The 14710-nt window shown below is 47.3% G+C and overlaps 1 pseudogene; it reads left to right on the plus strand.

The window, feature by feature from the left end:
• LOC147571439 (pleckstrin homology domain-containing family M member 1-like) overlaps nucleotides 1–14710 on the plus strand; it is a 57001-nt pseudogene that overhangs the window by 7241 nt on the left and 35050 nt on the right.

Here is a 14710-nt window from a genome sequence, read left to right on the forward strand (position 1 = left end):
TCTCACGGTCCATGAGTTCGAGCCCCGCGTCGGGCTCTGTGCTGACAGCTCAGAGCCTGGAGCCTGCTTCGGGTTCTGTGTCTCCCTCTCTCTCTGACCCTCCCCCGTTCATGCTCTGTCTCTCTCTGTCTCAAAAATACATAAACATTAAAAAAAATTTTTTTTTTAAAGAAAAAAAGAACATTCAAGTTTTCTAAGAACATTAACATGAACTGTTTGGGCTAAGATAAAAATAAAACAGTAAAATATTTATCCATAATCCTATCAGCTAACAGTTCAAACCAGGTTTTCTGTATTCCCTCCCAATCCTTTTCCAAAACATAGGTATTTTGACATGCTTATATTATGACAGAACTGTCTTTATCTTTCCAAAGGATTTTACATATATGTATTTTATAATTGATTTATGTAACAGACCTTAACGGAATACTTACATGTGTCAGGAACCAGGCCAAGTGTTGAGGATGCAAGAATGAAAAAAAAAAGCAAGTCCTGCCCTCAGAGTAATCCCCCCCCCACCCCCCAACTCCTGTGCTGTAGGTCAGGAAGTATTCGTTCCGTTTAACAGATGAGGAAATTAAGCTCAGTGAGGTTAAGTGAAATGTCTGCAGTGACCCAGCTGTTGACCAACAGAGCTGAGACTAACATCTGCCTCTGACTGCCAGGTCAAGGATCTTTCCTTTTTTCTTTCTTTCTTTTTAAAGTTTATTTATTTATTTTAGGGGCGCCTGGGTGGCTCAGTCAGTTAAGCGTCCTGTTTCGGCTCAGGTCATGATCTCACGGCTCGTGGGTTCGAGCCCTGCATCAGGCTCTGTGCTGACAGCTCAGAGCCTGGAGCCTGCTTCGGATTCTGTGTCTTCCTCTCTCTCTGCCCCTCCCCCCCTCATACTTTGTCTGTCTCTCTCTCTGTCTCTCTCTCTCAAAAATAAACATTAAAAAGATATTTTTAAATAAATAACGTTTATTTTATTTATTATGAAAGGGAGAGTGAGCATGAGCAGAGGAGGGGCAGAGGAGGGGCAGAGAGGGGGAGAGAGAGAGAGAGAGAGAGAGAGAGAGAGAGAGAATCTCAAGCAGGCTCCACACTGTCAGCACAGAGCCAGATACGGAGCTCAAACTCAGAAACCGTGAGATCACGACCTGAGCTGAAATCAAGAGTCAGATGCTTAACTGACTGAGCCACCCAGGTGCCCCTAGGATCTTTCGTAATGTGGACCATGCTCCTGTTTTCTTGGTGTTTTTATGGTTCTAAAGTGGCACTTGTAGCCTCTTCATGGAATCGTAGACCCCTAAACAAGGTGGAAAGCTTCACCCCTGCCCTAGATGGATCACCCAGGCTCCCACACCTGTAACTATGATGGAGCCGGTATTTAAACACAAGATTTCTATGGCTATCAAATCACTGAAGTTCGGTTTAAAAAGCAAAACAAAAGAAAAACATACAACTATCTTTGCAAAAAAATAACTATCTCTGGGGGGTATAAGTACATAATTTTCCTTTTCTCCTCTATGCTTTGTCTCTGTTTTCTTTCTTTCTTTTTTTAAAATTTTTTTCCAACGTTTATCTATTTTTGAGAGAAAGAGAGAGAGCGCGTGTGTGCGTGTGCAAGTGGGGGAGGGGCAGAGAGAGAGGGAGACACAGAATCCAAAGCAGGCTCCAGGCTCTGAGCTGGCAGCACAGAGCCCGACGTGGGGCTCGAACCCATGAACCGTGAGATCAGGACCTGAGCCGAAGTCGGACGCTCAACCGACTAAGCCACCCAGGCACCCATCTTTGTTTTCTATGATTAGCTTGTGCTAGTTTTGCTGTATACACACCCACAGGTAGACGTGAGGCGTGTGTGGGTGTGCGTGTATTTGGTGATAAGCACTTCCCTTCCAGGGGTCACCGCAGGATCTTCTAAAGGCCTGTGTTATGTCTGACACTGACTAGGTCATCAAGAAGAAGCTAGTGGGATCTGTGAAGGCGTTGCAGAAGCAGTACGTGTCCTCGGACACAGTGGTCACTAGCGAAGACGGAGATGCCAGCACCATGTGCAGTGCCCTGGAGGCTGTATTTATCCACGGACTGCATGCCAAGCACATCCGAGCCGAGGCCGGAGGGAAAAGGAAGAAGAGCGCCCACCAGAAGCCTCTGCCTCAGCCTGTCTTCTGGCCCCTCCTGAAAGCTGTCACCCACAAGTGAGATCAGCAGGGGAGGCTTTGCTTTGGGGAGGAGCTTCAGTGTGGGTGACCCTGGGCTCTCCCTCTACAGCTCTATGGGAAGGCAGCAGAGATGCTCTGTGTTCTAGAATGGAGATGGGTGAGATAGGGGTTATTGTTAGACCAAGCCTCAAGAGCCCCTCAGCGCACAGGCAATGGCCTGGGGCTGCTCAGGCCCCTGGCTGGTCGCCTTTAGCAGGAGCCGCTTTTTTGCCACACCGTGGCAAAGTTAGGTAGTTGGAACAGAGAATGTGTGGCCTGCAAAGCCTAAAATCTTTACTAAGTGGCCCTTGACAGAAGAGGTTTGCTGACCCTGCCTTGGAATGTTTGAACATCTCTATGCTAAGTATTATATCCTAAGAGGCTGTGGCATTTTTTAAAGCAGTGGAATCCAGATCATCTGAATATCCACCCTGGGACGTTTGCCTCTGCGGCCCTGGCCCTAACTGCCTGGGCTTTGGAGCAAGCAGCTGCTGGCACGTTGCCTCTAAGGGCTATTAAATGCCACCTGCAGCCTGAAGGTGCCTTGTCGGTCTGTATCTTCCTTTTCCTGCTGACTGCCACCGCCCTATCTCAGGTTCTTACCTCATTCCCAGGTGGCAGTGGCTTTCTAATTGTCCCCCTTATCTCATTCTGTCTGTCCTTAGGTCAGGCAGCTGGTCCACATTTATTGAGCTTAAGCTAACCCGAGCTCATTCCCTGAGCCCTGTGGAGCACGCACTCCTATGGGCGAGACGTGCTCAGGGCACTGTGATGGTCAGAGGAAGGGCATTTACATCAGACCAAGGGTTCGGGAACTGAGTTTGGTACCTGATCTTATCCCGAGCAGCCCACCCAGAAGTCTGCGTGACTGCGGTCGAGTCATTTCCCGGTGTAAAAACTCTCAGGCTCCCCAGTGCTAGCCTGGAGTCCCATTCACTTCGTTGGGGCCCCAGAATCTGTATCCTGACCAGGTTCCCAGGTGATTCTGACGCACAGCCAGGTGTGGGGACCCTTGCCCCACTTTGCCTCACCGGTTGGATGCTCGAGACCCTGCATCACCTGACTTTGCAACGCAATCAGCTGCTCCTCCTCCTCCCCGTGCTGTAACGGGAGTGCTCACCACTCCTGTTACACAGCTGCTGCTTCCCTACCCTTGGTGCCTTTTTGCTGTCAGTCCTTGGTGCCTAAGGTTCCCCTTCCATCTTTGCCGCTTGAAATCCCTCAAGGCCCAGCTCAATGCCTTGCCTATCCCTAATCCCTATGCCTAATCCCTCAATGCCTTGCCTAAGGCATTGTTCTTACTGCAACCTGGAAGTGATTGCCTTCCCCCCACCCCAGCTCTACTGACAACAGGGTTCACCTCCGTGTGCCCTTGAAAGGTAGTAACCTGGACTGAGGGCAGGACCATGTCTGTATCCTGTATCTTCACGGCTCCAAAGACCTGGCACTTAGGGGCTCATCAGATGTATGCCGGATGAGCAGGTGATGTCAAGGGCGCCTGGGGAGTTGTAACAAAAATGGCAATTATCCTGCATGACAGTAACCTCGAAAAAGTGGGGTGTTGTAGCTAAATATTTCTCAATTCCCTGTAGAACACTGCTATCTGAGATTTTTTCCCAAGCCTGTATATACTTGCAGTCATTATTACTGGCTCCTGCTCACCAGTGGATAAAACAATCCTCCGTGATCTGAAATCATTTCTTGAAACAAGCCTGTCCTCTCCACCCGCAGACACATCGTCTCGGAATTGGAGCACCTGATCTTTGTCAGCACGGACGTGGGCCGCTGCCGGGCCTGGCTGAGGCTGGCCCTCAATGACGGCCTGATGGAGTGCTACCTGAAGCTGCTCCTCCAGGAGCCCGCCCGCCTGTGCGAGTACTATCAGCCCGCAGCCCTGCTTCGAGACGCCGAGGAGGGCCAGTTCCTCCTCAGCTTCCTGCAGGGACTGACGTCCTTATCCTTCGAGCTCTCCTACAAGTCCGCCATCTTAAACGAGTGGACGCTTACCCCACTGGCTCTCTCTGGGCTTTGCCCGCTCTCTGAGCTCGACCCCCTCACCACCTCTGGGACACAACTACAGCGGAAAGAGTCTCTGGATTCAATTTCCCATTCCTCAGGCTCGGAGGACATCGAAGTCCAGCACTCAGGCCATAAGATCCGACGGAACCGGAAGCTCACGGCCTCCTCCCTCAGCCTGGACACCGCCAGTTCATCCCAGCTGTCTTGCAGCCTAAACTCTGATAGCTGCCCACTCCAAGTGAATGGCTCCAAGAGTCCAGATCGTTCCGAGGAGCCCATGTCCTACGACTCCGATCTGGGGACAGCAAATGCCGATGACTCAGACCCGTCTCTGCAAGAGTGAGTGTCCTCCCCCCACTCCTTCTCCTCCCCCTGCCTTCCTTCCTTCCTTCTCCTCTTCCTCTTTCTCTCCCTTCCTATGGCATGTGATTGACTGTCACTGAGCATTGAGCTCTCTAAGGGCATAAAGGAAAAGAGGACCGTGGCTCTTCCTCAGGGACTGGAGTTGCCGGGACTTATAACTGGAGGCAACATGGGGCAGCGAGGAGAATGGATTCAGGGAGGGCTCAGAGCTGAATCAGGCTCCGGCTCTGCCCCTGGCTGATCTTCGACAAGTTACCTAATTTGTCTGAGGCTTCGTGTAAAATATTATTGCCTCTAGGGCGGAAACTAACGGTTCGGAGTTAGATGTACGACTTCCAAAAGACGCAGTGAAGCCCAGCGCGTCAGGGTGCTCCGCTGCGACCTCCCAGAAGGCCTCTGAAGGACACAGACCCTGAATGAGGCCTGGAGGAGGTGGTGCACAAAAGGGGCCAAGCAAGTGAGTGGAGGAAGAGCACAGGGAGCAATGAACTTGACTAGAGAAGGGACCCTGGGCAGAGCTATCTCTTTAAAAGAACTTTTTTCTATTTGAGTATTGTTGACGCACGGTGTTATATTAGTCTCAGGTGTACAACGTAGTGAGTCACCATCTCTCTATGTTAACCATGCTCACCACAGCAGAGCCTTCTTCGTTCAGGCCCTTTTGAAACATTCGTTTTTTAATAGATTTATTTTTATGGTAAGAAAAAAAAGTCTACCTACAGTGAAACGTCTTTTCCACCTTTGTAACCATAATTATTAATTCCTTACATCTTTCTTTTTCTTTTTTTTAAAGTTTATTTATTTTTGAGAGAATGAGCAGGTGAGGGGCAGTGAGAAAGGGGGACGGAGGATCTGAAGCAGATTCTGTGCTGACAGCAGAGAGCCCAACGTGGGGCTCGAACTCACGAACTGTGAGATCATGAGCTAGGCTGAAGTCAGACATTTAACTGACCGAGCCACCCAGGCACCCCCTTTACATGTCTTTTTCTGATGTTTCTAAATGCATCTAACAGATATGAAAAGACTCTTTAAATGTCTTTTATATTTCTTATCTCTGCCCCATCCCCACAAAGCTATTATAAATATACTGTTTGATACCTTGTCTCAGAAGAGATCAGAATTTTTGTTTTGGAGCTTCATATCAGTTTCTTCAGTTTTTTTTTTTTTTTCCCCTGTGACATGTGTTTCCATTGTATGAATCTACCTTAGTTTATTTGGCCAGCCCTGTATTTACTGGACACTGGAGTTCACTCTTTCTATAAATAACCGTGTGTATGTGATCTTTTAAGTCTATGCAACTATCTCTGTTCAGTAAAGTCCCAGAAACAGAATTGCTGAGGCAAAGGATAAATGAATCTACAATTTTCATAGATAACCGCCTGTTTACACTCTGTCAGGAATGTACCTGTGCCCTCTCGGCCTTGTAGGCAGAAGGTATTATCAAACTTTTGGATATTTGCTCATCTAATAGGTAGAACATGATAAACTTTTTTTTCAAGTTTATTTATTTGTTTTGAGAGAGAGAGAGAGAGAGAGAGAGAGAGAGAGCAAGCGAGCATGAGTTGGGGAAGGGCAGGGAGAGAGAGGGGGAGAGAGAGAATCCCAAGCAGGCCCCTTGCTGTCAGTGCAGAGCGTGATGCAGAGCTTGATCCCAGGAACTGTGAGATCATGACCCGAGCCAAAATCAAGAGTCGGACGCTTAACTGACTGAGCCACCCAGGCGCCCCGAAAATGGTAAACTTTTATTAAGCGCTTCCTTCAGCCAGACCCATGTTCCCTCAGCCAGTGTCTAGGATCTTCTTTTCTACTCCTGTGTGCCCCTACCTTCTTGGTTCATTCAAGTCTTTACAGGTTTCCCAGCTGCTGTGGGAAGAACACCAGATTGGGTGCCGGTACGGACTGGCTTGTAGCAGGATCCGGCCTCAAGCCCTGTTCTACCAGTCACAAGTCCAGTAACGGCAGGCCAAGCGTTGGCTCTGTGAGGTTGTTTCTTCATCTGTAAAGTGGAGGCTCCCTCATAGGGATTCTCTGGCTGAGAATCAGATCAGATGCCTGGGGGCGAATTACGGCTGAAGCAGCTTCTGAGCAACAGAGCACATTAGCTAGAACTTTCAAACATCAAACAAGAATTTAGGTAGAACATCCTGGAAGGGAGCAATCCCCGCTCTATCGGCTGGGCCCATGGCGTGACTTAAGTTCACTCACCTGTCTGAACCCTTCCTTGTGTCTCCTCCTCCCACAGGCCAGCCCGCCGGCCCTCTGTCTGTCATGTGCCCTGCTTTTATCTTTCGTGAGTCTTGTGATTGGAAAATTCCAGCTTAAGGCCGTTGAATCAGTGACCGTCCACCCTGTGTGGGAAGCGTCATCCTGGGCATTGTGGGAGAAGTCAAGGGAAGAGGGTCAGGATGTACAGACCAGCGCGGGGCAGTGGCGTGCGGAACCAGCAAACACAGAGCACACAGATGCACAAACACACATCCAGCACCGTCACTCTGAGTGCTGGGCTTGAAGTTATCTTCGCACGTCCACACACACCAGCTCTTAGAGGGTGTGTCTGAGGGTGAAGAGTCACATCAGCAGTTAAGAGTTCGCTTATTTTTGTCATATTACTTAAATATTTGTTTACGTGGATTTTTTAAAGTTGATTTATTTTGAGAGAGAGAGAGAACAGGCGTTCTATCAAAATAAATGTTAAAAAAAGTTTTTTAAAATCATCTACAAGTTAAACATAAAGTACAAAAGATGTAACATTCCAAGGAAATGTATTAACTTAATGTTTTCTGGAAACCAAACTGCAGTTTGCTTTGTGAATAGAGGATTGATGGCCTGAATAGCTTCTTTTGTGTTGGTTGGGTCTGAATTACAGTGATCGCTGAGAAGCACAGCTAGGGGCCGGTGGTTAGGAGTGTGGACTCAGGAGCCAGACTGCTGGAGTCTTCCATTAACCAGCTTTGCGACCCCGGGCAAGATACTCAACCTTTCTGACCTTGATGTCCTCATCTGCAAGACGGGGATAAGAATGCTAGGAAGTGAGTTAAGGTATGCAAAGCGCTTAGAGCAGTGCCAATCACAGGGTGAGTGCTCCATAGGCGGTGTCATCATCATTTTACTACTGGGGGTCCCCGTGATGTCAGTTCTCGCGCTACTTGTCTGTGTATACACGGCTGCAGATCTGTGCTTGGTGATATTTGTCAGAGGTCGTTATCATGAGGCCTTCTCTTGGGGGAAATGATTCTTCGCACATGCGGCCCCCTCCTGTACTTTCATGAGCACCCCTGACCGCCAGGTGGTGCCGTGGACCCCAACGCGCTAGTCCACGCGCTCAGGAAAAGCGCAGGCTCAGAATCGCTTGGCGGGGGCACTTTATGGGGTGGTCATGCCGATTCTCCAGCCCATGCTTTTATTCCACACCTACGCCTCTGTGTACGCGCAATATACGTATGTGTATAATACGTATATGTTTCCAGACTGTCTTCTAAATGAAAGCACAAACTTCTAGAATTTTTCAACAGGCAGTTTTTGAAAAACGCTGCCCTGAGCTGGACAGAAGTGGAAGGACCGGAGCGGTGTCACCGTTTCAGCCCTATGTTGGTTGCATTTTCTTCAAAAGTTTTGAAAATTCTCTTTCTTTCACTTTTCCTTCAAAACCTCATCTCTAGCACTTTTTCCCACTTGATGTGCATGTCTCTTATTCTCTCTGGGTCCTGCCGACCAGCTCTGATCCTGGTGAGACTCCTGTGAACTTGATTTCATCCTGACCGTGGTGTTGATTTGGTGGAAACTCTAATTTATCACACAAGCTTCTTGCTGTCGGGTGGTGTTTCTTTATTCCCACACCCAGTCCACTCCATCATTAAAATGTGTCTTACAGACGAGGGGTCATTTATAATTGATAACCATTTCGGTAATGCTGGTGAATCTTTCCGTAATTCTCTTTCCTTACATTTTTATAGCCATGTGTGTAGAGGCTAAGCAGTCTTGCCAGTGGCGATAAGAACAACCAATGACAAATTGAGGTTAATGTTTATTGAGTACTTACTTTGTGCCAGACACTCTATAAGCATTTTACCTATATGATCTCATTCAGCCTTGAACACAGTCATAGGTGGGTGCTGTTACCGTGCCGGTTTTACGGGTAAAGGAATGAAGTCCGTGAACTTTAGGAACCTATTGTGGGGCCACAGCAGTGTGCCAACCAAAGCCAACCAACATCACCCTTTAAGGAAACCCCTTACCCACTAGCTATGGATTTACCTATTCTGGACATTTAATACCAACGGAATCATACACTATGTGGCTTTTTGTGACCTCCTTCCTTCACTTAGTAGGTTTTCAGGGTTCATCCGTGTTGTAGCATGGGTCATGGCTGAATCATATTCCATTGTGTGAATACACCACAATTTGTTTTATCTTTTCAGTTAGTGGACATTTGTTCTATTCCTACTTTTTGGCTACTGTGAATAATATTGCTGTGAACACTCGTGTACAGGTTTTTGTGCAGACATTGTCTTTTCATTCTCTTGGGTATATACCCATGAGTTGAATTGCTGACTCATATGGTAACTCTATGTTTAACTTTTAAGGAACTACCAAACTGTTCTCCACAGAGGCTGCACCACTTCACATTTCCGCCAGCAGCGTGTAGGAGTTCCATTTTCTCTACACCTTTGCCAACACTTGTTATTCTCTGTCTTTTTAATTTTTAAAAAATTTTTAATGTTTCTTATTTTAGAGAGAGACAGAGAGAGAGAGAGAGACAGAGCATGAGTTGGGGAGAGGCAGAAAGAGAGGGAGACACAGAATCTGAAGCAGTCTCCAGGCTCCAAGCTGTCGGCACAGAGCCCGACACAGGGCTCGAACCCACGAACCGTGAGATCATGACCTGAGCCGAAGTCGGATGCTTAACTGATTGAACCACCCAGGTGCCCCTCTCTCTTTTTTATTATAGGCATCTTGGTAGGCATAAAGTAGTATCTTATTACGGTTTTGATTTGTATTTCACTCCCGTCTAATGATATCGAGCATCTTTTCATGTACTTTCCATTTGTATACCTTTAGAGAAGTGTCTCTGTAAACCTTTGCCCATTTTTCAGTCAGATTATTTGTTCTAATATTATTGAATTGTAAGAGCTCTCTATATTCTGGATACTAGACCCTTATCAGATATGTGATAATCCTTGGATATAAGATATGCAGATTTTTTTCCTGTTCTATGGGTTATCTTTTTACTTTCTTGATAGTATCCTTTTGAAGCCCAAAAGCTTTTAGTGTTGATAAAGTCCAGCGTACCTATTTTTTATTGTTTACTTATTTGTTGGCTGTCATATAAGAAACCATTGCCTGATCCAAAGATGTATACCTGTTTCCTTCTAAGAGTTTTATAGTTTTAGCTCTTACTTTTAGGTCTTTGATCCATTTTGAGTTCATTGTTTATATGGTATGAGGTAGGGGTCCAACTTTCTTCTTTTGCATGGGACTGTTCGCTTATCCCAGCACCATTTGTTGAAAAGACTATTCTTTCCCCACTGAAATGTCTTGGGCTGCAGATCAGTTGCCCATAAATGTATGGGTTGTTCACCAATGTTTGACTAGCATGTCTTGAAATGTTGTTTGGGGTTATGATGTAGATAAGAGCACACAGCTCAGCCAGAAGACATTAAGGTAGAAACTTGAGTTCTAAAATCCTTATGGAAATGAGCCCACATTAAGGGGAGTTTGGCACGTCTTCTGACCCAGTGTAAACCATTAGGGCAGATATGGGCAATCTCTTGGGCCCCGGGTAGCTTTGTTGTTGTAGGAATCTGTATTCGCCCGTGACATACTCTATTGGTTCATAAACAAAGGAGGAGACAGCAAATAGTTCTAGTTCAGAAACAGAATGTGGATTCTCAGAAGCCTCAGGAGAAGGGGAGCAGCCACTAGCCAGTGCACATTTTAGAAGGCCCAGAGTAGTTTTCATGTGCGTGCGTGTGTGTGTGTGTGTATGTAAAGACAGTAACACTGGCTCCCTGTAGTCCCTGAAGCACCACTGAAGGGCAGGAAGAGGCAGTACCATTGGAAGAGTGAGCAGGTGCACACCCCATGTATACTTGCGTGCACACTCCTGCACCCCGTGTACACTGATCTCCGGCAGCAGGTCCTGGGAACAGGAGGCATCTGGGACCCCACATACGGCCCAGCTCTGGTGGACCAGCGCTTGCACCGGAGATCCCGGGCCCCGCAGTTCCCTTGGCCGCCCACTCTACCTCAGTCCCAGCTGGGGAGAAACTTTGTGAGGCGTGTCAGAGGAAGGCTTGTGTGTAAGCAGAGGAGCACGGTGGGTGGATGACGAGGATGTTTTGTTTTGGAAATCCCCAGACAGCAGTTTTGCCTTCTTACCGCCGTCCCAATAGCCTTGGGCATTCTAGCTGACAGCTTGTCACACAGGTTTCTCTGTTTAAAAACTTCCAGGGTATTGTCGGAATTCAGCAAAGCCCAGGTAAACTCTGTGCCAACCAATGGACTGAGCGGACTGAGTGGAGAAATGGAGATTCCCACGGGGCGGGCCTCACTCCCCCTCCCCGGCCTGGAGGCCAGCATCCCTTTTGATGTGCCCGCAGAGCCCCTCCCGCCCCAAGCATCCTCTGGGACTCAAGATGGGGACCGCAAGCAGGAGCCGCCTCCCCAGGCACCTGGCACCCTGGGCTTGCTGCAGTTGGGCACTGCCAAAGCTGTCCCCTCGGTGAGCATTTTAGACCAGAGGCCTTCCAGTCCCGTGGGAGAGGCGGCGGCCAGAGCATTCAGCCCGGGGAGCGGCCAGCAGAAGTCTGTGGAGGATGACGGAGCTGCACGGAGCCTTGGGGTGTCCTCACCCACCAGCCCGGTGAGTGATACAAGCTTTTCGGGGAGAGGTCTTGGGGAAATGTCTCAGAGCTGGTGCAGGGTCTCCCCAGCTAGCCACCCCGAGTGGTCTCTGCCTTGTCTCCATTAGCCCCTCATATCTGTCACGGCGGACGTGAGCCAGGCACGGTGCCAGTCCCTTCCCATGGGTCTCTCTTGTCCTCTCACATTGACCCCGTAGAGAAGATAATTCTCATCTGATCATAGACCCTGCGCATAACCACTGCCACTTATCAGCTCAAGGCCTCGGGCGAGGCCCTTTGCCTCACTGAGCCTTGGTTTCCTCCTCAGCTCTTGTTATTATTAAATTCAGATTTGCTAAAATACCAGACTTTGAGAATACTCATCTTGCAATATGAGCCAGGTTAGAACTGCACCATCCCCTATGGTAACCACTAGCCACACGTGGCTGTTGAATGAGCGTGTAAAATGTGGTTAGCTCAAACTGAGATAAGCTCTGTGAAATAAACACTGGATCTTGAAGGCTTCGTCTGAAAAAAAAAGAAGGTGAAATACTCAATCATTTATCGATTATGTGTTACAATGAAAATATGTTTGATGTTGGGTTAAATATAAAAGTTAATTACACGTGTTTCTTTTTACATTTTTTTTTTAATTTTTTTTCAACACTTACTTATTTTTGGGACAGAGAGAGACAGAGCATGAACGGGGGAGGGGCAGAGAGAGAGGGAGACACAGAATCGGAAACAGGCTCCAGGCTCTGAGCCATCAGCCCAGAGCCCGACGCGGGGCTCGAACTCCCGGACCGCGAGATCGTGACCTGGCTGAAGTCGGACACCTAACTGACTGCGCCACCCAGGCGCCCCTCTTTTTACATTTTAAAAACGTGGCTAGTAAAACATTTAAAATGATACATGTGGCTGGAATTCTGTTTCTGTTGGGCAGTGCAGCTCTAGAATGGGCCGGTCTCCTTTGTTGATAACCCCGAGGGAAGCCAGCCCTGGGAATCTCCTGCACAGAGCCATGGGTCAGAGGCTTGAGAACCATCGGCCCAGTGAAGCGGTTGTCAAAGCTGTGGACCTGAGCTCTTTGCCATTTCACATTTGTCCTTTAGGATGAATAGCCAGGGTAGGAAGTTGTATGCACGTGTGCATGCAGACATACAGAACCCCAGGTTTATCCCAGCTGTTGTCTGGGGTCACGTTAGGATATAGTCTTGCTTTTTCAGCTCCATCCGTGCATATCTCTCATCCGGTAGCTTCCAGATCCTGTAACTCAGGATGGGGCCAAGGCCGTGAAATAGATTAGGACACGCGCTCGCGCGCGCGCGCGCACACACACACACACACACACACACACTTTTAAATAGCTTTATTGAGATATAACTCATATACCATACAATTCACCTAATTAAAGTGTATAATTCCATTTTTTTTCGTATATTCACAAGGTTGTGCAGCCATCACTACAATCGAATTTGAAAATATTTTCATCCCCCATAAAAGAAATCCCTTGGGATGCCTGGGTGGCTCAGTCGTTTGAGGGTCTGACTTCAGCTCAGGTCATGATCTGTGGTTCACAAGTTCGAGCCCCATGTCGGGCTCTGTGCTGACAGCTCAGAGCCTGGAGCATGCTTCAGACTCCCTCTCTCTCTGCTCCTCCCCTGCTGATGCTCTGTCTCTATCTCTCTCTCAAAAAATAAACAAAAACATTTAGAAAGAAAAGAAAAGAAATCCCTTACCATTAGCAGTGACGTCCCATCCTCCTCCTCCCGCCTCACTCCCCTCATCCCCTGGCAACTACTTATTTCCTTTGTCTATAGATTTGCTATTCTGGACATTTCACAGAAATGGAATCCTGTAATATGCAGCCTTTGGTGACTGGCTTCTTCCAATTAACATACTGTTTTCAGGATTCATCGTTGTTGGAGCCTGATCTGTGCTTCAGGGAGTAATAATTCATTGTAGATTCCTTTGTATGAACCCGTCACATTTTATTTTGTCCTTCATCAGTGGATAGACTTTTGTTTTTTTCCCCCCATTTTTTTGGCTAATATAAATAACACAGCCATGAACATTCATGTACAAGTTTTTGTGTGGGTATATTTTTGATTGTCTTGGATGTATACCCAGCAGCAAAATCTCTGGGTCACATGGTAACTCTATATTTAACCTTCTGAGGAACTACCAAACTGTTTTCCTAAGCAGCGGCCCCATTTTATATTCCCACCAGCAATGTATTCCATCCTCACCAACAGTTCTTACTGTCTTTTTAAAAATTGTCATTATAGCTAGCAGGCGGCAGGAGCAGTATCTACTTACGGTTTTGATTTGCGTTTCTTTAATGACTAATGATGTCAAGCATCATCTTGTTTGTGTGACTTTTGGCCATTTGTAGATCTACGTTGGAGGAATGTCTATTCAGAACCTTGGCCCATTTTTATTTTATTTTGTTTATTTTTCACTTATTTATTTTGTGGGAGTGCGGGCATGAGTAGGGGAGGGGCAGAGAGAGAAGGAGAGAGAGTCCCAAGCAGGCTCCTTGCCGCTAGCACAGAGCCCGATGCAGGGCTTGAACTCACGAAACGTGAGGTCACAACCTGAGCCAAAACCAAGAGTCAGATGCTGAACCCACTGAGCTACCCAGGTACCCCTTGGCCCATTTTAAAATGGGATTATTTGTCTTTTTATTATTGAATTATAATAGTTCTTTATATATTCTGGGTTGTATACCCTTATTAAATACATAATTAGCAACTGTTTCCTCCCATCCTGTGAGTTGTCGTTTCACTTTCTTGGTGGTAACATTTACAGCATAAACGTTTTCAATGTTGATAGAGTCCAGTCTACCTATTTTTTTCTTTCGCCATTTGTGCTTTTGGTGTCCCGTGTATACCCGTTTCCTAGCCCAAGGTCACAAAGATTGATGCGTTCTTCTAAAAATTTTATAGTTTTAGCTCTTACATTGAGATCTATGATCCATTTTGAGTTGACTTTTGTATATGGTATAAGGACGAGGCCCAGCTCGATTCTTTTGCATATTGATGTACAGTGGTACCAGCACCATTTGTTCAAAAGACTATTATTTCCGGGCGCCTGGGTGGCTCAGTCGGTTAAGCGTCCGACTTCAGCTCAGGTCGTGATCTGTGGTTCGTGAGTTCGAGCCCCGCGTCGGGCTCTGTGCTGACGGCTCAGAGCCTGGAGCCTGCTTCCGATTCTTGTGTCTCCCTTTCTGTCTGCCCCTCCCCTGCGCGCGCTCTCTCTCTCTCTCTCAAAAATAAAGATTTTTAAAAATTTACCAGAAA

This window comes from Puma concolor, unplaced genomic scaffold, assembly GCF_028749965.1.
Source record: "Puma concolor isolate L17-30 unplaced genomic scaffold, mPumCon1.1.hap2 unalloc_scaffold_27, whole genome shotgun sequence".
NCBI classification, from domain to species: Eukaryota; Metazoa; Chordata; class Mammalia; order Carnivora; family Felidae; genus Puma; species Puma concolor.